Source organism: Salvelinus fontinalis, chromosome 29 (assembly GCF_029448725.1).
Source record: "Salvelinus fontinalis isolate EN_2023a chromosome 29, ASM2944872v1, whole genome shotgun sequence".
Classification (NCBI taxonomy): Eukaryota; Metazoa; Chordata; class Actinopteri; order Salmoniformes; family Salmonidae; genus Salvelinus; species Salvelinus fontinalis.
The window spans coordinates 45912854-45937267 of record NC_074693.1 but is presented as its reverse complement, the minus strand read 5'-3'; positions in this window follow the sequence as shown (position 1 = coordinate 45937267).

Below are 24414 nucleotides of genomic sequence, written 5' to 3'. Positions count from 1 at the left end.
ATGCTAATATAACGATTTATTGTGTTTTCGCTGTAAGACACTTAGAAAATCTGAAATATTGTCTGTATTCACAGGATCTGTGTCTTTCGATTAGTGTATGCTGTGTATTTTTACGAAATGTTTGATGATTAGTAAGTAGGTAAACACGTTGCTCTATGTAGTTTTTCTAGTCCATTTGTGACGGTGGGTGCAATTGTAACCTATGCCATCTACCTGAAATATGCACTTTTTTCTAACAAAACCTATCCCATACCATAAATATGTTATCAGACTGTCATCTGATGAGTTTTTTTCTTGGTTAGGGGCTATAAATATCTTAGTTTGGTGATAGCTACTGGTGTTGGTGGACAAATAAAAGATGGTGGATTATGCTAATGTGTTTTTAGGTAATAGATGTACATCTTTACATATTGTGTCTTCCCTGTAAAACATTTTAAAAATTGGACATGTTGACTGGATTCACAAGATCTGTGTCTTTCATTAGCTGTATTGGACTTTAATGTGTGAAAGTTAAATATTTAAAAAAAAAAAAATTTTGGAATTTCGCGGCACTGGTTTTTCAGTGGGGGTGGGGGGGGAGTGCACTCTCATCCTAGACAGGTTAATGAAATAACTCTGCTTACTGCCTTACTTTGTCATGGTATGTCAGGAAAATGAGAGAGGACTGGTAGGTCTCCTTCTTGGCCATGTAGTTAAAAATTTGACACACCCTCTTGACCTTTGAGGCACAATTTTCCCTCAGTTTATAATTTGGATTGGGGCCCTCACAGGTCTTCCTGAATCCCTCGATAAACACACCTAATCAAAAAAACACAACATTTTAGACTAGAATTACAATCTCATGAGACCACATGAATCAGTCAGGCGGTTTATCATATTATTTTCAAACACAAACTCTTGCCACTATTTAAAGAAACACTAATTACTAATTGCAGAGCCCGGGAAGATGAGTTTGCAGCTAGATCCGGACACTGATCCGGATACTCTCTCTGGTCCCCTGAACCTGTCGCTTGGTACTGCTGCAGCTCCTCTTGCTTTGTGTCTGTGTCTGCCTCTGCCTGAAAGTTGAGTGCCTTCTTTGCCGGACACACCCTGACAATCCCCACCTGCCTTTTCAGCAGCTGGTACTTCTTTCTCACTCTCACTCTTCTTTCTCACTCAGCTCAGAGATCAACTTCAGGTTGTCTTAATAGGGGGGCGCTGTTTCACTTTGGAAAAAATCGTGCCCAAATGAAACAGCCTCGTACTCTTTTCTAGATCATACAATATGCATGTTATTTTTACTATTGGATAGAAAACACTCAGAAGTTTTTAAAACTGTTCGAATTATGTCTGTGAGTAAAACAGAACTAATTTTGCAGCAAACTTCCATGCAGGAAGTGAAAAATCTGAAAACTAGGCTCTGTTTCAGGGCCTGCCTATTCAACTGGCTTATATTTATCGGTATACATGCACTTCATACGCCTTCCACTAGATGTCAACAGGCAGTGGAAGGTGGAATGAGGTGTCTAGCTTGATCTGAGGTCGAACAAGAGCTTTTGGAGTGGCAGGTCAGCCATTTTGTCAGTTTTCCAAGGCGCCCGAAGGACCTCGAATATCTCCGGCGAATATCCGCCGAATAACCGGCGAATATCTCCGGCTCTGATTTTATTTGATACATATTAGAAAAGCATTATAAAGTAGGTTTTTTCAACCGAGTTTTATCAGTTTATTCAACGTTAATTGGGACTTTTGGAGTTTTCCGTTCTTTGCGCCAAGAGAGGATGGGAATGTTATCAACCTTGGCTAGCATTGTGGCGCCAATTCGACAGAAGAAATTGACATTCTAAACAAAACAACGATTTATTCTGGACCAAAGACTCCTTGTATAACATTCTGATGGAAGCTCAGCAAAAGTAAGAAAAAATGTATGATGTTATTTTGTATTTCTGTGTAAAATGTTGAGTCCTATTCTCCACTTTTGGTGAGCGCTGTCTCGCAATAACGCAAGCTGTATGTTATGGTAAAGTTATTTTAAAAAATCTAACATAGCGGTTGCATTAAGAAACAGTTTATCTTTCATTTGCCATACAACAAGTATTTTTATGTAAAGTTTATGATGAGTTCTTTGGTCAGATTAGGTGAGTGTCCAAAATTTCTCCGGAGATTCTGGTGAATCGATGCTACGTATTCACAATGTATAACCAGGATTTGTAGCTATAAATATGCACATTTTCGAACAAAACATAATTGTATTGTATAACATGATGTTATAAGACTGTCATCTGATGAATTTGTTCAGGGTTAGTGATTAATTTTATATCTTTTGCTGGTTTTTGAGAAAGCTACCTTTTACGGTAAATAAATGAGTTTGTGTGTTTGGCTATTGTGGTAAGCTACTATAATTCTATATTGTGTTTTTGCTGTAAAACACTTAAAAAAATCGGAAATATTGGCTTGATTCACAAGATGTTTATCTCGCATTTGCTGTACACCATGTATTTTTCATAAATGTTTTATGATGAGTATTTAGGTATTTCACGTTGCTCTCTGTAATTATTCTGGCTGCTTTGGTGATATTTTTGATGGTAGATGCAATGTAAAACTATGATTTATACCTAAAATATGCACATTTTCGAACAAAACATAAATGTATTGTATAACATTTTATAAGACTGTCATCTGATGAAGTTGTTTCTTGGTTAGTGACTAATTTTATCTCTATTTTGTCGGTTTTGTGAAAGCTACCTATGCGGTAGAAACATGGTGAAAATATGCGGTTGTGTGTTTGGCTATTGTGGTTAGCTAATAGAAATACATATTGTGTTTTCGCTGTAAAACATTTAAAAAATCTGAAAAAACGGCTGGATTCACAAGCTGTTTATCTTTCATTTGCTGTATTGGACTTGTGATTTCATGAAAATTATATGATATGATATCCCTGTCCCGTTAGGCTAGGCTATGCTAGTCAGCTTTTTTGATGAGGAGGATCCCGGATCCGGGAGAGAGAAGCGGTAACTTCTCTAGGATAGGGGGCAGCATTTTCATTTTTGGATAAATAGCGTGCACAATTTCAACTTCCTTTGACTCATCCCCAGAATATAAGATATGCATATTATTAGTAGATTTGGATAGAAAACCCTCTGATGTTTCTAAAACTGTTTGAATCATGTATGTGAGTATAACTGAACTTATGTAGCAGGCAAAGACCCGAGGACTAACCATTCAGATTATTTTTTTCTTCTGTTCAATGATATTTCATTGGGATACTAGATTTCTAAGGGACTTGTTTGCAGTTCCTACCGCTTCCACTGGATGTCACCAGGCTTTGGAAATTGGTTGAGGTTATTCCTTTGTTTAATGAAGAAGTAGGGCTATCGTAAATGAGGGTCACATGAAGTAAATTGTTTGAGAGATGCACGTTACGAAAAAGGTTGCATCAGTTTGTTTTCTTTTTGTATTGAACACAGATCATCCCGTCTTCAATTTGATCGATTATTACCGTTTAGAAATACCTAAAGTTGTATTACAAAAGTAGTTTGAAATGTTTTGGCAAAGTTTACACGTTACTTTTGAGATATTTTGTAGTGACGTTGTGCAAATTGGAAGCTGTTTTATCTGGATCAAACGCGCCAAATAAATTGACATTTTGGATATATATGGACGGAATTAATTGAACAAAAGGACCATTTGTGATGTTTATGGGAAATATTGGAGTGCCAACAAAAGAAGCTCGTCAAAGGTAAGGCATGATATATATTTTATTTCTGCGTTTTGTGTTGCGCCTGCAGGGTTGAAATATGCTACACTCTCTTTGTTTACTGTTGTGCTATCATCAGATAATAGCATCTTATGCTTTCGCCGAAAAGCCTTTTTGAAATCTGACATGTTGGCTGGATTCACAACGAGTGTAGCTTTAATTTGGTATCTTACATGTGTGATTTAATGAAAGTTCGATTTTTATATAATTTTATTTGAATTTGACGCTCTGCATTATCCCTGACTTTTGGCCAAGTGGGACGCAAGCATCCCGCCTATCCCAGAGAGGTTAACATGATGCCTTCTAATTGCAGTCGCTGTACTCATAATATACAGGAGAGAGGATAGCTGTGCTGCAAGCCCAGCATCAGACGCAATCGTTAGGCAAGGGTAATTTCAGTGTAGGAAAGGATGAAACAGCGTCTGTGCCACCAGTAAGTACAGATAGTAGTATAAATCCCCTCGCACAGTCCCCGCAGCCGGACAACTTTCTCATGGCTTCTGGAGGGAAATGCTGTAGGAATGCTCAACCGGTGTCGCTCATTCAGCCGACAGAAACTTTCAACCCTTTTTTCGGGTCGGAGTCTGAGGCCGAGCATTATCTTGTCTCCACTCCTCCCGTTACAGGGTCTGAGACGCCGAAGCTTCCCACCATTAGCTCTGACAAATTGAAAACCCTAGTCATTGGCGACTCCATTACCCGCAGTATTAGACTTAAAACGAATCATCCAGCGATCACACTGTTTACCAGGGACCAGGGCTACCGACGTTAAGGCTAATCTGAAGATGGTGCTGGCTAAAGCTAAAACTGGCGAGTGTAGAGAATATAGAGATATTGTTATCCACGTCGGCACCAACGATGTTAGGATGAAACAGTCAAAGGTCACCAAGAGCAACATAGCTTCAGCATGTAAATCAGCTAGAAAGATGTGTCGGCATCGAATAATTATCTCTGGCCCCCTCCCAGTTAGGGGGAGTGATGAGCTCTACAGCAGTCTCACAACTCAATCGCTGGTTAAACTGTTTTCTGCCCCTCCCAAAAGATAGAATTTGTAGATAACTGGCCCTCTTTCTGGGACTCACCCACAAACAGGACCAAGCCTGGCCTGCTGAGGAGTGACGGACTCCATCCTAGCTGGAGGGGTGCTCTCATCTTATCTACCAACATAGACAGGAATCTAACTCCTCTAGCTCCGCAATGAAATAGGGTGCAGGCCAGGCAGCAGGCTGTTAGCCAGGCTGTTAGGGGAGTCTGCCACTAGCACAGTCAGTGTAGTCAGCTCAGCTATCCCCATTGAGACCATGTCTGTGCCTCGACCTAGGTTGGGCAAAACTAAACATGGCGGTGTTCGCCTTAGCAATCTCACAAGGATAAAGACCTCCTCCATTCCTGCCATTATTGAAAGAGATCGTGATACATCGCATCTCAAAATAGGGCTACTTAACCTGTTGGGGATGGGGGCGCTGTTTAGACTATTTATGCTAATGTGGCTAATTTTTTAAACGGCTTCCCACAAAATCCTTGATCGTACAATATGCATATTATTATTATTATTGGATAGAAAACAGTCTATAGTTTCTATAGGAGTTGAAATTTTGTCTCTAAGTGGAACAGAGCCCATTCTACAGCAATTTCCCTGACATGGAGTCAGATTTGAGAAACGTTGGCCACTTTTCTGAAGTCATTTAAACGGGCACTGTCGTTGCTATGACTATACGGACACTTCTTACGTCTTCCCCTGGATGCCTTTACGTGATGACGATTCCAACGGGCTCGATTGCTCGTTCACAGGCCCTACAAATGAAAAAAACCTTTAGCTAGCAAGTCTTTTCTTGCTGCGTAACGCGCGTGGAAGACACCGACCCTCTCCTGTTCCAAGCATTAGTTTAGCCTGTTATATTTCTCCGGTCATCTTTTCACTCGTTATAGGAGTTACAAACATCACAAAGTAGTTAATTTAAAGCGTTTTATAGCAATTTATATCCGTTTAGTGCGATTTTGGGACATTTATTTTTGCAACGATGTGAAAAGTTGGTCACGCTTTTCAGTTCATCCCGAACGTAGTTGACATTTCCACATGGCAAGAGGACAGCTTTCCACCAAAAGACGATTTCTCCCAAGAAAGGATCCTTTGCCCAAGATACTGATGGAAGAACAGCTCAAGGTAGGACATTTTTATTATGATAAATCGTGTTTCTGTCGAAACATTTTAGTGGCTTAGGACGCCATGTTTTTTGACGTAGCTTCGCTTGGCGCAAACTGTATTGAAAAGTAAGGATAAATTAAAAAATGTAATAACGCAATTGTATTAAGAATTAAATTGTCTATCAATCCCTGTCCACCCTATATTTTTTAGTCACGTTTATGAGTATTTATGTATAAGAGTAGATCACTGTCTAAGTGGCGCAAGGACGTTTTCTTTACCAGCTTGTCTACATTTCACATTGTCTAACCATGATTTTGGTGGCTAAATATAAACATTTTCGATCAAACTGTATATGCATGTTGTAATGTGATGTTACAGGAGTGTCATCGGAAGAATTCTGAGAAGGTTAGTGAAAAAATTAATATCTTTTGGCGATGTTGACTTTTATCGCTCACTTTGGCTAGAATCAATGCTGGGCTGCTAATTGCTATGTGCTAAGCTAATATAACGATTTATTGTGTTTTCGCTGTAAGACACTTAGAAAATCTGAAATATTGTCTGTATTCACAGGATCTGTGTCTTTCGATTCGTGTATGCTGTGTATTTTTACGAAATGTTTGATGATTAGTAGTTAGGTAAACACGTTGCTCATTGTAATTATTCTAGTCCATTTGTGATGGTGGGTGCAATTGTAAACTATGCCATCTACCTGAAATATGCACTTTTTTCTAACAAAACCTATCCCATACCATAAATATGTTATCAGACTGTCATCTAATGAGTTTTTTTGTTGGTTAGGGGCTATAAATATCTTAGTTTAGCCGAATTGGTGATGGCTACTGGTGTTGGTGGACAAATAAAAGATGGTGGAATATGCTAATGTGTTTTTAGGTAATAGATGTACATCTTTACATATTGTGTCTTCCCTGTAAAACATTTTAAAAATCGGAAATGTTGACTGGATTCATAAGATCTGTGTCTTTCATTAGCTGTATTGGACTTTAATGTGTGAAAGTTAAATATTTTAAAAAAATATTTTTTTTGAATTTCGCGGCACTGGTTTTTCAGTGGGGGGGGGGGGGGAGTGCCGCTAGCGGCACGCTGATCCTAGACAGGTTAATGTTGGATCCCTCACTTCAAATGCACTTATAGTCAATGAACTGATTATAATCTTGATGTGATTGGCCTGACTGAAACATGGCTTAAGCCTGATGAATTTACTGTGTTAAATGAGGCCTCTCCCCCATGCATCCCGCAAAGGTGGAGGTGTTGCTAACATTTACATTAGCACATTTCAATTTACCAACAAAAAAAAAGTTGTTTTCGTCTTCTGAGCTTCTAGTCATAAAATCTATGCAGCCTCCTCAATCACTTTTTATAGCTACTGTTTACAGGCCTCCTGGGCCATATACAGCGTTCCTCACTGAGTTCCCTGAATTCCTATCGGACCTTGTAGTCATAGCAGATAATATTCTAATTTTTGGTGATTTTAATATTCACATGGAAAAGTCCACAGACCCACTCCAAAAGGCTTTCGGAGCCATCATCGACTCAGTGGGTTGTCCAACATGTCTCTGGACCTACTCACTGCCACAGTCATACTCTGGACCTAGTTTTGTCCAATGGAATAAATGTTGTAGATCTTAATGTTTTTGTCAGGTTTTGGCCAGGACTGTTCTGGTTTTGGTCACTAGATGTCCCCATTGCACCTTTTTTGAACCTTAGGTTTTTTCCTTGCTCTAATTATTGTTTGCACCTGTATGTCGTTCCCTTGTTAGTATTTAAACCCTGTGTGTTCCTCAGTTCTTTGCTCAGTGTTTGTATGTTAGCACCCAGCCCCAGCCCAAGCCTTGTTGTGAACATATATTTTCTCTTGTTGGAGTTTCCAGAGGTTCTCCGGTTTTGTTCTTGTGTTTTTTGGATTAGACTTTTGAGGTTTGTTTTTTCCCTTGCTGTTCTTACCACTTTGTGGATTTTCTTTGTATTTTGGAAGATATCCATTTTTTGCCTTTTGGCTTTATTTTGGACATTGTGGATTTATATTCTTTGCCTGAAGATCTTGTTCTTTTATTAAACCACCATCTTTAGTACTGCTGTGTCTGCCTCATCTTCTTAGTTCTGCCGATTTATTAGTGACTGTTTCTCGCACCGGGTCCTGAAAGTTTTTCCTCATAATCCTGGACTATCGGACCACCATTGTTTTCCGTTTGCAATCGCAACAAATAATCTGCTCAGACCCCAACCAAGGAGCATCAAAAGTCGTGCTATAAATTCTCAGACAACACAAAGATTCATTGATGCCCTTCCAGAATCCTTCTGCCTACCCAAGGAAGTCAGAGGACAAAAATCAGTTAACCACCTAACTGAGGAACTCAATTTAACCTTGTACAATACCCTAGATGCAGTTGCACCCCTACACATATTTGTCATAAGAAACTAGATCGCTGGTATACAGAAAATACCCAAGCTCTGAAGCAAGCTTCCAGAAAATTGAAACGGAAATTGCGCAACACCAAACTGGAAGTCTTCCGACTAGCTTGGAAAGACAGTACCGTGCAGTATCGAAGAGCCCTCACTGCAGCTCGATCATCCTATTTTTCCAACTTAATTGAGGAAAATAAGAACAATTCGAAATTTCTTTTTGATACTGTCGCAAAGCTAACTAAAAAGCAGCATTCCCAAGGGAGGATGGCTCTCACTTCAGCAGTAATAAATTCATGAACTTCTTTATAAGATCATGATCATTAGAAAGCAAATTACGGACTCCTCTTTAAATCTGCGTATTCCTCCAAAGCTCAGCTGTCCTGAGTCTGCACAACTCTGCCAGGATCTAGGATCAAGAGAGACTCAAGTGTTTTAGTACTATATCTCTAGACACAATGATGAAAATAATCATGGCCTCGAAACCTAAAAGCTGCATACTGGACCCTATTCCAACTAAACTACTGAAAGAGCTGCTTCCTGTGCTTGGCCCTCCTATGTTGAACATAATAAACGGCTCTCTATTCACCGGATGTGTACCAAACTCACAAAAAATGTGGCAGTAATAAAGCCTCTCTTGAAAAAGCCAAACCTTGACCCAGAAAATGTAAAAAACTAATCGGCCTATATCGAATCTTCCATTCCTCTCAAAAAAATTGAAAAAGCTGTTGCGCAGCAACTCACTGCCTTCCTGAAGACAAACAATGTATACGAAATGCTTCAGTCTGGTTTTAGACCCCATCATAGCACTGAGACTGCACTTGTGAAGGTGGTAAATTGAAGGTAGTGAAGGTAGAGATTGGAAACCCAAATTGGTCTAAATGGACAAATTCTGGCCTGGTTTAGATCTTATCTGTCGGAAAGATATCAGTTTGTCTCTGTGAATGGTTTGTCCTCTGACAAATCAACTGTACATTTCGGTGTTCCTCAAGGTTCCGTTTTAGGACCACTATTGTTTTCACTATATATTTTACCTCTTGGGGATGTCATTCGAAAACATAATGTTAACTTTCACTGCTATGCGGATGACACACAGCTGTACATTTCAATGAAACATGGTGAAGCCCTAAAATTGCCCTCGCTAGAAGCCTGTGTTTGACATAAGGAAGTGGATGGCTAAAAACGTTTTACTTTTAAACTCGGACAAAACAGAGATGCTTGTTCTAGGTCCCAAGAAACAAAGAGATCTTCTGTTGAATCTGACAATTAATCTTGATGGTTGTAAAGTCGTCTCAAATTAAACTGTTTAGGACCTCGGCGTTACTCTGGACCCTGATCTCTCTGTTGACGAACATATCAAGACTGTTTCAATGACAGTTTTTTTCCATCTACATAACATTGCAAAAATCAGAAACTTTGTCCAAAAATGATGCAGAAAAATGTATGAATGCTTTTGTTACTTCTAGGTTAGACTACTGCAATGCTCTACTTCCCGGCTACCCGGATAAAGCACTAAATAAACTTCAGTTAGTGCTAAATACGTCTGCTAGAATCCTGACTAGAACCAAAACATTTTATCATATTACTCCAGTGCTAGCCTCCCTACACTGGCTTCCTGTTAAGGCAAGGGCTGATGTCAAGGTTTTACTGCTAACCTACAAAGCATTACATGGGCTTGCTCCTACCTATCTTCTACATTTACATTTAAGTCATTTAGCAGACGCTCTTATCCAGAGCGACTTACAAATTGGAAAGTTCACCCTGGTCCCGCCGTGGGAATTGAACCCTGGTCCCCCCGTGGGAATTGAACCCACAACCCTGGAGTTGCAAGCGCCATGCTCTACCAACTGAGCCACAACTGAGCCACACTGATGTAAGAAGGGCTATATAAATACATTTGATTTGATTGATATCTTTCCGATTTGGTCCTGCCGTACATACCTACACGTACGCTACGCTCACAAGACTCAGGCCTCCTAATTGTCCCTAGAATTTCTAAGCAAACAGCTGGAGGCAGGGCTTTCTCCTATAGATCTCCATTTTTATGGAATCGTTTGCCTACCCATGTGAGAGACGCAGACTCGGTCTCAACGTTTAAGTCTTTACTGAAGATTAATCTCTTCAGTGGGTCATATGATTGAGTGTGGTCTGGCCCAGGTGAACGGAAAGGCTCTGGAGCAACGAACAGCCCTTGCTGTCTCTGCCTGGCCGGTTCCCCTCTCTCCACTGGGATTCTCTGCCTCCAACCCTATTACAGGGGCTGAGTCACTGGCGCTCTTTCATGCCGTCCCGAGGAGGGGTGCGTCACTTGAATGTGTTGAGTCACTGACGTGATCTTCCTGTCTGGGTTGGCGCCCCCCTTGGGTTGTGCCGTGGCGGAGATCTTTGTGGGCTATACTCAACGTTGTCTCAGGATGGTAAGTTGGTGGTTGAAGATATCTCTTTAGTGATGTGGGGGCTGTGCTTTGGCAAAGTGGGTGGGGTTATATCCTTCCTGTTTGGCCCTGTCCGGGGGTATCATCGGATGGGGCCACAGTGTCTCCTGACCCCTCCTGTCTCAGCCTCCAGTATTTATGCTGCATTAGTTTGTCGGGGGGCTAGGGTCAGTTTGTTATATCTGGAGTACTTCTGTCTTATCCAGTGTCCTGTGTGAATTTAAGTATGCTCTCTCTAATTCTCTCCTTCTCTCTCTCGGAGGACCTGAGCCCTTGGACCATGCCTCAGGACTACCTGATATGATGACTCCTTGCTGTCCCCAGTCCACCTGGCTGTGCTGCTGCTCCAGTTTCAACTGTTCTGCCTGCGGCTATGGAACCCTGACCTGTTCACCGGACGTGCTACCTGTCCCAGACCTGCTGTTTTCAGCTCTCTAGAGACTGCAGGAGCGGTAGAGATACTCTTTATGATCGGCTATGAAAAGCCAACTGACATTTACTCCTGAGGTGCTGACTTGCTGCGCCGTGGACAACTAATGTGATTATTATTATTTTACCATGCTGATCATTTATGAACATTTGAACATCTTGGCCATGTTCTGTTATAATCTCCACCCCTCATAGCCTGGTTCCTCTAGGTTTCTTCCTAGGTTTTGGCCTTTCTAGAGTTTTTTCTAGCCACCGTGCTTCTACACCTGCATTGCTTGCTGTTTGGGGTTTTAGGCTGGGTTTCTGTACAGCACTTTGAGATATCAGCTGATGTAAGAAGGGCTATATAAATACATTTAATTTGATTTAATTGCTGCCACCTACTGTGTGGGCTGTGTATCAGCCTACTGTTCTGGAGTGTCAATTAATTACAATTTGTGACACAAAAAGGAAAAGGGAAGAAAAAATTGCCCTACCAACTAACCCTTCACCCATTAAAACCTCACCACTATTCCACTACTTGGCGCTATCTGATTCTACACCTTGCCAGCAGCCTGTGAGGACAGGACACTATCAACCAACACACCTTGTAACTCTTCTACAGTAAAATCTCATACACCTAAGTACTCCTTTCTAGCTACTACCATAACATCTATTTTCTGGGATTTACTGTTTTTCCAATCACTCTCTATTGCCTCGGCCTACTCACTGGGATCCCCATATTCCTCTACTACTACTCATATCTAGGAATCTCTCACCTACACACTGCTGCAACATGACCATGAGCTTGGCACATAAAACATCATAATGGGTTCAGGACAAAAGCTCTCACTGACACATCCTAACCTGACTTTGTCAGCTAATGACTCTGCATTAAACTCAGTGTCTTCTCTGTTTCACCACACTCTCCACCTGGTCTGCATCGCACCAAACGGCGGGCGTCAAAGACCCCGGGAATATGACATTTCAGTTGATTTAGTAATGATAGCGTTTGCTTTCCAAACTGTTCTCGCAATTGCATTTTGAAAATTACGAAAGGCAAACTGACAGCCCCAACCAAACATAGACATATAATCCATAGATGGCAGTTCCCATTCAAGTCAAGACTGCCAGCCTATGCTAGTGTACCCATGAGTTCAACAGTAAAATGTCCAGGGTTAGAGGTTCCAAAACCATTCTATTGTCACGCCCTGGCCTTATTATTCTTTGTTTTCTTTATTATTTTAGTTAGGTCAGGGTGTGACATGGGTAATGTTTATGTTTTGTTGGTTTTGGGTGTTTATTTGGTAAAGGGGTTATGGGGTGTAATATATGGTTTTGTGTTGAGTGTAGATGTCTAGCGTTGTCTATGTTGGTGAGTGATCTAGAAGAGTCTATGGTTACCTGAATGAGTTCCCAATTAGAGACAGCTGATTTCGGTTGTCTCTGATTGGGAGCCTTATTTAGGGTAGCCATAGGCTCTCATTGGTGTGGGTAATTGTCTATGTAGAACGTTAGTAGCCTGTATGTTTGTGCACAACGTTTGTAGCTTCACGGTCGTTTTGTTGTTTTGTATAGTTTTGTTAAAGTGTTTCGTGTCGTGTTCATCTTCGTTCGTGTTGTTTAATAAAAGAAGATGGCATATTTTCCAAAAGCTGCATTTTGGTCCGTTAATCCGCCACACGATCGTGACAGAATTACCCACCATAGGACCAAGCGGCATGGAAGGCGGCAACAGGACCTACCCACAAAGGATTTCTGGACATGGGAGGAGATACTGGATGGTAAGGGGCCGTGGGATCAACCTGGAGAATATCGCCTCCCTCGTGAAGAGCTGGAGGCGGCGAAAGCCGAGAGGAGGCGATATGAGGAGGCAGCACGGAGACAAGGCTGGAAGCCCGTGAGTACAACCCAAAAATTTCTTGGGGGGGGCCTTAAAGGGAGTGTGGCGAAGTCAGGTAGGAAACCTGCGCCTACTCCCTGTACTTACCGTGGAGAGCGAGAGTACGGGCAGACACCGTGTTACGCAGTAGAGCGCACGGTGTCTCCTGTACGCGTGCATAGCCCGGTTCGGTACATTGCAGCTCCACGTATCGGCCGGGCTAGACTGAGCGTTGAGCCATATGTCATGAAGCCGGCCCAACGCATCTGGTCACCAGTGCGTCTCCTCGGGCCGGCGTACACGGCACCAGCCTTACGCATGGTGTCCCCGGTTCGCCTACATAGGCCGGTGCGGGTTATTCCACCTCCCCGCACTGGTCAGGCGACGGGGAGCATAGAACCAGGTAAGGTTGGGCAGGCTCGGCGTTCAAGGGAGCCAGTACGCCTGCACGGTCCGGTATTACCGGCGCCACCTCCCCGCCCCAACCCAGTACCACCAGTGCCTCCTCCACGCACTAGCTATATGGTGCGTGTCTCCAGCCCTTTACCACCAGTGTCTAAACCACGCACCAAGCCTCCTGTGTGTCCCCAGAGTCCTGTGCGTCCTGTTGCTGCTCCCCGCACTAGCCCTGAGATGCGTGTCCCCAGCCCGGTGCCACCAGTCCCGGCACCACGCACCAGGCCTACAGTGCGCCTCAGCCGGCAGGAGTCTGCCGTCTGCACAGCATTGACTGAACTGCTCGTCTCCCCAGCGCCATCTGAGCCATCCGTCTCCCCAGCGCCATCTGAGCCATCCGTCTCCCCAGCGCCATCTGAGCCATCCGTCTGCAATGAGCCTGCAAAGCCGCCCGTCTGCCATGAGCCTGCAAAGCCGCCCGTCTGCCATGAGCCCACTGAGCCGTCCGCCAGACAGGAGCCGCTAGAGCCGCCAGCCAGACAGGAGCCGCTAGAGCCGTCCGTCAGACAGGATAGGCCAGAGCCGCCAACCAGACAGGATCTGCCAGAGCCGCCAACCAGACAGGATCTGCCAGAGCCGCCAACCAGACAGGATCTGCCAGATCAGTCAGCCAGCCATGAGCAGCCAGATCCGTCAGCCAGCCATGAGCAGCCAGATCCGTCAGCTAGCCATGAGCAGCCAGATCCGTCAGCTAGCCATGAGCAGCCAGATCCGTCAGCTAGCCATGAGCAGCCAGATCCGTCAGCTAGCCATGAGCAGCCAGATCCGTCAGCTAGCCATGAGCAGCCAGATCCGTCAGCTAGCCATGAGCAGCCAGATCCGTCAGCTAGCCATGAGCAGCCAGATCCGTCAGCTAGCCATGAGCAGCCAGATCCGTCAGCTAGCCATGAGCAGCCAGATCCGTCAGCCAGCCATGAGCAGCCAGATCCGTTAGCCAGCCATGAGCAGCCAGATCCGTTAGCCAGCCATGAGCAGCCAGATCTGTCAGCCAGCCATGGGCCGTCCCTCAGTCCGGAGCTGCAGTCCCTCAGTCCGGAGCTGCAGTCCCTCAGTCCGGAGCTGCAGTCCCTCAGTCCGGAGCTGCCATTCCTCAGTCCGGAGCTGCCCCCTACCCTGGAGCTGCCCCTTCCCCTGGTGCTGCCCCTTACCCTGGTGCTGCCCCTTACCCTGGTGCTGCCCCTTACCCTGGTACTGCCCCTGACCCTGGTACTGCCCCTTACCCTGGTACTGGTCCTTAGTCCGGAGCTGTCCCTTAGTCCGGAACTCCCCCTTAATGCAATGGAGTTAATGTGGAGGGGGGTCGTTTGGAGGAAGCCTAGGAGGTGGTTAGGTACTGTGGTGACGTGGGGACTACGACCAGAGCCGGAGCCGCCACCGTGGAGGGGAGTCCACCCAGACCCTCCCCTAGACTGTGTATGGTGCGCCCGGAGTTCGCGCCTCAAGGGGGGGGTTATGTCACGCCCTGGCCTTATTATTCTTTGTTTTCTTTATTATTTTAGTTAGGTCAGGGTGTGACATGGGTAATGTTTATGTTTTGTTGGTTTTGGGTGTTTATTTGGTAAAGGGGTTATGGGGTGTAATATATGGTTTTGTGTTGAGTGTAGATGTCTAGCGTTGTCTATGTTGGTGAGTGATCTAGAAGAGTCTATGGTTACCTGAATGAGTTCCCAATTAGAGACAGCTGATTTCGGTTGTCTCTGATTGGGAGCCTTATTTAGGGTAGCCATAGGCTCTCATTGGTGTGGGTAATTGTCTATGTAGAACGTTAGTAGCCTGTATGTTTGTGCACAACGTTTGTAGCTTCACGGTCGTTTTGTTGTTTTGTATAGTTTTGTTAAAGTGTTTCGTGTCGTGTTCATCTTCGTTCGTGTTGTTTAATAAAAGAAGATGGCATATTTTCCAAAAGCTGCATTTTGGTCCGTTAATCCGCCACACGATCGTGACATCTATGGGTTTTATGTCTATGGTCACAATGAAACAAGCTGTTCCACAGATAGAAGGAGCAATATGAGGAGGAAAAAGGTGTTTGTGCGTTAATTGATAAGCAAACCAAAGACGACATCTGTTAACCTGTCTAGGATCAGCGTGGCGCTAGCGGCACACCCCCCCCCCCCCCACTGAAAAACCAGTGCCGCGAAATTCAAAAAAAATATTTTTTTAAAATATTTAACTTTCACACATTAAAGTCCAATACAGCTAATGAAAGACACAGATCTTATGAATCCAGTCAACATTTCCGATTTTTAAAATGTTTTACAGGGAAGACACAATATGTAAAGATGTACATCTATTACCTAAAAACACATTAGCATAATCCACCATCTTTTATTTGTCCACCAACACCAGTAGCCATCACCAATTCGGCTAAACTAAGATATTTATAGCCCCTAACCAACAAAAAAACTCATTAGATGACAGTCTGATAACATATTTATGGTATGGGATAGGTTTTGTTAGAAAAAAGTGCATATTTCAGGTATATGGCATAGTTTACAATTGCACCCACCATCACAAATGGACTAGAATAATTACAATGAGCAACGTGTTTACCTAACTACTAATCATCAAACATTTCGTAAAAATACACAGCATACACGAATCGAAAGACACAGATCCTGTGAATACAGACAATATTTCAGATTTTCTAAGTGTCTTACAGCGAAAACACAATAAATCGTTATATTAGCTTAGCACATAGCAATTAGCAGCCCAGCATTGATTCTAGCCAAAGTGAGCGATAAAAGTCAACATCGCCAAAAGATATTAATTTTTTCACTAACCTTCTCAGAATTCTTCCGATGACACTCCTGTAACATCACATTACAACATGCATATACAGTTTGATCGAAAATGTTTATATTTAGCCACCAAAATCATGGTTAGACAATGTGAAATGTAGACAAGCTGGTAAAGAAAACGTCCTTGCGCCACTTAGACAGTGATCTACTCTTATACATAAATACTCATAAACGTGACTAAAAAATATAGGGTGGACAGGGATTGATAGACAATTTAATTCTTAATACAATTGCGTTATTACATTTTTTAATTTATCCTTACTTTTCAATACAGTTTGCGCCAAGCGAAGCTACGTCAAAAAACATGGCGTCCTAAGCCACTAAAATGTTTCGACAGAAACACGATTTATCATAATAAAAATGTCCTACCTTGAGCTGTTCTTCCATCAGTATCTTGGGCAAAGGATCCTTTCTTGGGAGAAATCGTCTTTTGGTGGAAAGCTGTCCTCTTGCCATGTGGAAATGTCAACTACGTTCGGGATGAACTGAAAAGCGTGCCCAACTTTTCACATCGTTGCAAAAATAAATGTCCCAAAATCGCACTAAACGGATATAAATTGCTATAAAACGCTTTAAATTAACTACTTTGTGATGTTTGTAACTCCTATAACGAGTGAAAAGATGACCGGAGAAATATAACAGGCTAAACTAACGCTTGGAACAGGAGAGGGTCGGTGTCTTCCACGCGCGTTACGCAGCAAGAAAAGACTTGCTAGCTAAAGGTTTTTTTCATTTGTAGGGCCTGTGAACGAGCAATCGAGCCCGTTGGAATCGTCATCACGTAAAGGCATCCAGGGGAAGACGTAAGAAGTGTCCGTATAGTCATAGCAACGACAGTGCCCGTTTAAATGACTTCAGAAAAGTGGCCAACGTTTCTCAAATCTGACTCCATGTCAGGGAAATTGCTGTAGAATGGGCTCTGTTCCACTTAGAGACAAAATTTCAACTCCTATAGAAACTATAGACTGTTTTCTATCCAATAATAATAATAATATGCATATTGTACGATCAAGGATTTTGTGGGAAGCCGTTTAAAAAATTAGCCACATTAGCATAAATAGTCTAAACAGCGCCCCCATCCCCAACAGGTTAAGGCTGTCAATGTAGTTCTCCTCCTCAGACGAGGAGGAGCATGGATCAGACCAAGATGCGGAGAGGTAAGTGTTCATGATTTAATGAAACAAGAAAACACTTAGACCTACAAAATAACAAACGTGACTAACCTTAAACAGTCCTGTGTGGTCCAAACACTGACACAGGAAACAAACACCCACAAAACACCAGTGAAACCCTGGCTGCCTTTGTATGACTCTCAATTAGAGACAAACAATACACACCTGTCTCTAATTGAGAATCATACCAGGCCGAACACAAAACCCCACATAGAAATACAAACATAGACAAACCCACCCAACTCACGCCCTGACCAACTAAAATGAATACAAAACAAAGGAAAACAGGTCAGGAACGTGACAACATCAATGATAAGTAATAGTATAAAGACTATTTTAAAAGCCTACTTTTAAAATCCTTTTAAAAGCCTATACACCATAGCCTACTGAATTTGCAAGATTCATTTTGATTTCGGCACAAATGAAAATGTGGCATTGACTCGCCCATGGATTGATGTTTCAGCATGATCTTAATGAAGAGTTCAGCGTTCGACTAGCCATGTGCGACATGCACACACAGTCACAAGCCTGCTAGAGTTAGCGGCAGAAGGACGACCATTATTCACTGTCATAGTACAGATGAAGCCTGAGCTGGAATGTGAAGATAAATTAAGCTGGTTAGCTTTAGAAAACCCTGAGTAGATCTAGGTTGCTTCGTAGGTTACCTCACGGATGCCGTGTCACAATAAAAAATAAATACTTTTGCATGATTAATGCCTAAGGAAATTAATTTCCATGTGTCCTATCTGTGCTTGGAGTTCAACAAAGTTAAGTATAAGCTAGCAGTGTTAATTCTATGCTTCTTTCCTTTCATTTATTTAATATCTCAATGTTCAAAATGTCGAATCCAACAGCTGAAACACACACACTATTACTCAAACCTCGCTGGATAGTGTAATAGCTGTCGCTTTCCTCATCCTCGGATGAAGTGAGGAGAGAAGGATCTTCAGACCAATATGCGGAGTCAGGGAAATATGCCATCTTTATTAAATATACGAAAACTGATGACACGAAAACAAAACACTTTCAAAACTTACAAAATAACAAAAACGACGTAGAACGGAACCTGAACATAAACTCACTTGACAAACGTAAACTCACGAACAGGAACGTTACATCGAAACGTACGAACAGCCAAACAGTCCCGATAGTGAATAACATCGAACACAACGAAGACATCACAGGAGACAATCACCCACAAACAAACAGTGAGAATGCCCTACCTAAATATGACTCTTGATTAGAGGAAAATGCAAACCACCTGCCTCTAATCAAGAGCCATACCAGGCAAACCGAAACCAACATAGAAACAGATAACATAGACTGCCCACCCAAAACACATGCCCTGACCAAAAACACATAAAAACTAACATAAATAGGTCAGGACTGTTACAGTACCCCCCCCCAAGGTGCGAACGCCGGGCGCACCAGCACAAAGTCCAGGGGAGGGTCCGGGTGGGCAGTTGACCACGGTGGTGGTTCCGGTTCAGGACGCTGTCCCCGCACCACCATAGTCACTCCCCTCTTCTTTCTACCCCTTCTACTGACCACCCTAACACTACCTTCCCCTAAATAAACAGCTAGCACCGGGACAAGGGGCAGCACCGGGACAAGGGGTAGCACCGGGACAAGGGGCAGCACCAGAACAAGGGGCAGCACCAGGATAAGGACCATCACTGGAATAAGGGGCAGCACCGGGACAAGGGGCAGCACCGGGACAAGGGGCAGCACCGGGACAAGGGGCAGCACCGGGACAAGGGGCAGCACCGGGACAAGGGGCAGCACCGGGACAAGGGGCAGCACCGGGACAAGGGGCAGCACCGGGACAAGGGGCAGATCCCGGCTGAAGGACTCTGGCAGGTCCATGCAGGCTGACGGCTCTCGACGCTCATGGCAGACTGACGGCTCTCTACGCTCATGGCAGGCTGACGGCTCTCGACGCTCATGGCAGGCTGACGGCTCTCGACGCTCATGGCAGGCTGACGGCTCTCGACGCTCATGGCGCTCTGACGGCTCTGGCTGCTCATGGCTCTCTGACGGCTCTGGCTGCTCATGGCTCACTGACGGCTGTGGCTGCTCATGGCTCTTTGACGGCTCTGGCTGCTCATGGCTCTCTGACGGCTCTGGCTGCTCATGGCTCGCTGGCGGCTCTGGCAGATCCTGTCTGGTTGGCGGCTCTGGCAGATCCTGTCTGGTTTGCGGCTCTGGCAGATCCTGTCTGGTTGGCGGCTCTGGCAGATCCTGTCTGGTTGGCGGCTCTGGCAGATCCTGTCTGGCGGGCGGCTCTAGCGGCTCCTGTCTGGCTGACGGCTCTAGCGGCTCCTGTCTGGCGGATGGCTCTGTAGGCTCATGGCAGACGGGCGGCTTTGCAGGCTCCTGGCAGACGGATGGCTCAGATGGCGCTGGGGAGACGGATGGCTCAGATGGCGCTGGGGAGACGGATGGCTCAGATGGCGCTGGGGAGACGGATGGCTCAGATGGCGCTGGGGAGACGGATGGCTCTGGCCGGATACGGCGCACTGTAGACCTGGTGCGTGGTGCCGGAACTGGAGGCACCGGGCTAATGATAAGCACCCTCCTACTAGTGCGTGGAGCAGGGACAGGGCACACTGAACTCTCAAAGCGTACTCTATACCTGGTGCGTGGTACCGGCACTGGTGGCACCTGGCTGAGGGCACGCACCTCAGGACTAGTACGGGGAGAAGTGACAGTGTGTACAGGACTTAGGAGACGCACAGGTGGCTTAGTGCGTGGGGCCGGAACTGGAGGCACTGAACTGGATACACGCACTATAGGGAGAGTGCGTGGAGGAGGAACAGGGCTCTGGAAATGCACTGGTAACCTAGTGCGTAATATAGGCACTGTAGGTACTAGGCTGGGGTGGGGAGGTGGCGCCGGAAATACCGGACCGTGCAGGCGTACTGGCTCTCTTGAGCATTGAGCCTGCCCAACCTTACCTGGTTGAATGCTCCCGGTCGCCCGCCCAGTACGGGGAGGTGGAATAACCCGCACCGGGCTGTGTAGGCGAACCGGGGAAACCCTGCGTAAGGCAGGTGCCATGTATGCCGGCCCGAGGAGACGCACTGGAGACCAGACGCGTTGAGCCGGCCTCATGACACCTGGCTCAATGCCCAATCTAGCCCTACCAGTGCGGGGAGGTGGAATAACCCGCACTGGGCTATGCACACGTACAGGAGACACCGTGCGCTCTACTGCGTAACACGGTGTCTGCCCGTACTCCCGCTCTCCACGGTTAGCCTGGGAAGTGGGCGCAGGTCTCCTACCTGCCCTTAGCCCACTACCCTTTAGCCCCCCCCCAAGAAATTTTTGGGAGTTACTCACGGGCTTTTCGGGCTTCCGTGCAAGACGTGTCCCCTCATAATTCCGGTTACGAGCTTGATTCTCCGGCTTCCATCCACGTCTCCTAGCTGTCTCCTTAAACCACCGCTCCTGGGCTGTGGCTGCCTCACTCTTCTCACGAGAGCAGCGATATTCTCCAGTTTGAGCCCAAGGTCCTCTACCGTCCAAGATCTCCTCCCAAGTCCAGAAATCCTTATTGCTCCGTCGAGCATTCCCATACCGCTTGGTCTCTGTATTTTGGTGGGTGATTCTGTAATAGCTGTCGCTTCACCTCATCCTCGGATGAAGTGAGGAGAGAAGGATCTTCAGACCAATATGCGGAGTCAGGGAAATATGCCATCTTTATTAAATATACGAAAACTGATGACACGAAAACAAAACACTTTCAAAACTTACAAAATAACAAAAACGACGTAGAACGGAACCTGAACATAAACTCACATGACAAACGTAAACTCACGAACAGGAACGTTACATCGAAACGTACGAACAGCCAAACAGTCCCGATAGTGAATAACATCGAACACAACGAAGACATCACAGGAGACAATCACCCACAAACAAACAGTGAGAATGCCCTACCTAAATATGACTCTTGATTAGAGGAAAATGCAAACCACCTGCCTCTAATCAAGAGCCATACCAGGCAAACCGAAACCAACATAGAAACAGATAACATAGACTGCCCACCCAAAACACATGCCCTGACCAAAAACACATAAAAACTAACATAAATAGGTCAGGACTGTTACAGATAGCGAAGGCTTCTTTCCTCTGACAAAGGCAAATATGCAAACGTGAAATAGCACTCTATTGTTTTAGGGCAAGCAGTCAAGAGAAAAAAATGTCAAGTACAAAATGTGGGATGTGAAATATATATAAATAGACATTATTACTTCACCTACAGGTTTGCAAGGGTGAGTTACAATGTAATATTACAAGGTCTTTAACATCTGAGCTTCCATTCAAGTGTTTCAACATTTCACTAAAGCTGAGGCAGTTGACTCGCAATCAGAATAATCATGGGCTGTTATTTCAGAGACTCTCAGAGGCGTGGGCACAGGAGAGGGAGAGAGAAAGCAAAAAAGTGAGGGGTTACAACTAGAATGGAAAATGGAGTGGTGTGAGATATGGAGGAGATGGAATGAAAGCTTCTCGTCTCTCGCCGGGCTTTGGCAGATGAGTATGTCCAGTCCTATTACAGTCACACAGTGTGGTTCTCAGGTTGGTGAGGTGATAATCAATGTCTGGTGTCTGGCCTTTCTCTCTCTCTGGCCTCCCCCATCCTCTCTATCGCTCCTTCTGGCCTTAAAATGATCAGTATCGTTTTCCTCTGTTGATGTCCCCTTTCGCCCCACTCTCTCTTTCTCTCTTCGCCCTTTACACTTTGCATTTGGCCTCTCAGCCTGCAGCAGTCTACAGTTGTGTCGGCGCTCTCTCTATTTCCCACTCCCACTCTCATCCTCTATCCCTCTTTCTCCTTTCTGTCCTCTCTCTACTGCATTCTTGTAGTGTAGCAGCATGACGCATCCGGTTGACTTTGTCTCCGTGGGGGTATATCTCCTCTCGGCACTGCTACTCTCTCTGAGATATACTTCATCTCTAAAAGGCTTCTGTATCAGTTGTCAGTTGTGTTGGTTCCATCTTGTTAAAGGCTCAGGACCTGTAACCTGACGATCTCTGTTGTTTCTGCTACCTGCCAAGACCACATTAAGCAGCTTCTGTCTCTTCAATCTGGCCTTGAGTCTGATTCACCGAGCTTGTCAAACCTCTGTTGATTGTGAATTGGGTCCAGTGTGTCTGATGCTCATCTGAGCAGATGACAGGATCACAGTTAGCTGCACATCTCAGCTGCGGAAACTCAGAATACTCACTTGCACTAATAGACCACTTGTGATTGTGTAAAAGTCTAGAGGAATTTGCCACACTTCAGTCTGCATTTGCTGTGTTGAGCAAACACTAGTCAAATATCTCAACTCCTCCACGGAGTTGAGCATAGACCAGAGACATCCGACTCTTTTGAGTTGCTATGCAGTCGATGCTTTAAAAAACGTAACTTTTTAGACCCTTACTGTATACCTATGTTTGTCCTCTCTTGTTGAGTGCTTTCTATGTTTGCTGAAATCCATACTTTTTATTGAGTATTTGGAGAATAGGTGATGGGAGATTCAATTTGCACGTTAGAGTTGCCATCTTAGAGGAACAGACCTTTTTTTAAACTTTCAGCTGCATAGCGACTCAAAGGAGTTGAGGTTCATTTAAAAAAACTCTAGTCTGTGCTTAAGTTGAAGTACTTGGCAAATCAAACACAAACATTTTCATTTGTCTTCCTCTCCCTTCTCTTTTTTGGGGTAAATGCGTGTTTGGTGGTGAATTTGAGCACACCCAGCTAGCACATTTGGTTTCTTGGAAGTTGTGGGAATGTATATTTTTGTTTTGACATTGGTTGTGGGAACAAAGCCGTACGTTTCCTGACCAGTAAAACTGGACGTTCTTTAACCTCTTGACGCTAGGGGTCAAAATTGTTTTTCTTCTTAAATTAACATTCCCAAGGTAAACGGACATTTTCTCTGGCCCAGATCGTAGAATATGCATATAATTTACAGATTAGGATAGAAAACACTCCAACGTTTCCAAAACTGTCAAAATATTGTCTGTGAGTATAACAAAACGTATTCTGCAGACGAAAACCTGAGAAAATATAACCCAGAAGTGATATTTAAAATAAATAAATAATAATCTGTGTTTCCTGGACCGTCTTTCTTCCATTTGAAGGGGTATCAACCAGATTCCTTTTCCAATGGCTTCCTCAGGCTGTGATCAGGCTTTAGACATAGTTTCAGGCTTTTATTTTGAGAAATGAACGAAATTCTTCAAAAGTAGTCAGGTGTCCTCCAAATAGTTCCTGCGTGCGCGAGAGGAGCTCTCCATTTTCCTTTTGTCTCTTAATGAATAGGTTATGGTCCGGGTGAAATATTATCGATTATGTTTGTTAAAAACAACCTGAGGGATGATTATAAAAAACATTTGACGGAACATTACGGATACTTTTTGGAATTTGTCGAATGGAACAAGGCTTTGGTTTTCTGAACATAACGCGCAACCCAAATGGCGTTTTTTTGTGATATTTATCGAACAAAAATAATATTTGTTGTGTAACTGGGAGTCTCGTGAGTGCAAACATGGATCCCTTTTACGGGATCACTTTCCTGAACCACCGCTAGAATTGCAGGGCACCAAATGCAAAAATATTACAAAAAATATTTAGAATCATGCAATCGCAATTGAAATATAGATTCCCTTAAGGGAGTAATACGGGTTTGGTATCCTGTTACCTTCTTTCTATTGAACCGTATGATGTAAGGATTGGAGAGAAGGCATGTCTTAAGTAGGATGCTTATAACTGTGATATAGAGAAATGTTTTGCTGTCTGAATTACAGCTGTAAGGTAAGTCGTAGGGGGTAACACCCTAGTAGGTTGGTTCCTGCTAGTACTATAAAGTCAATAGTAAATCCCAGTGGATTAATACCTGTGATTACTATTAATATAGGTTGAGTCCCAGAAGGTAAGCCCGCGCAGGTTGGAACCTGCGAAGG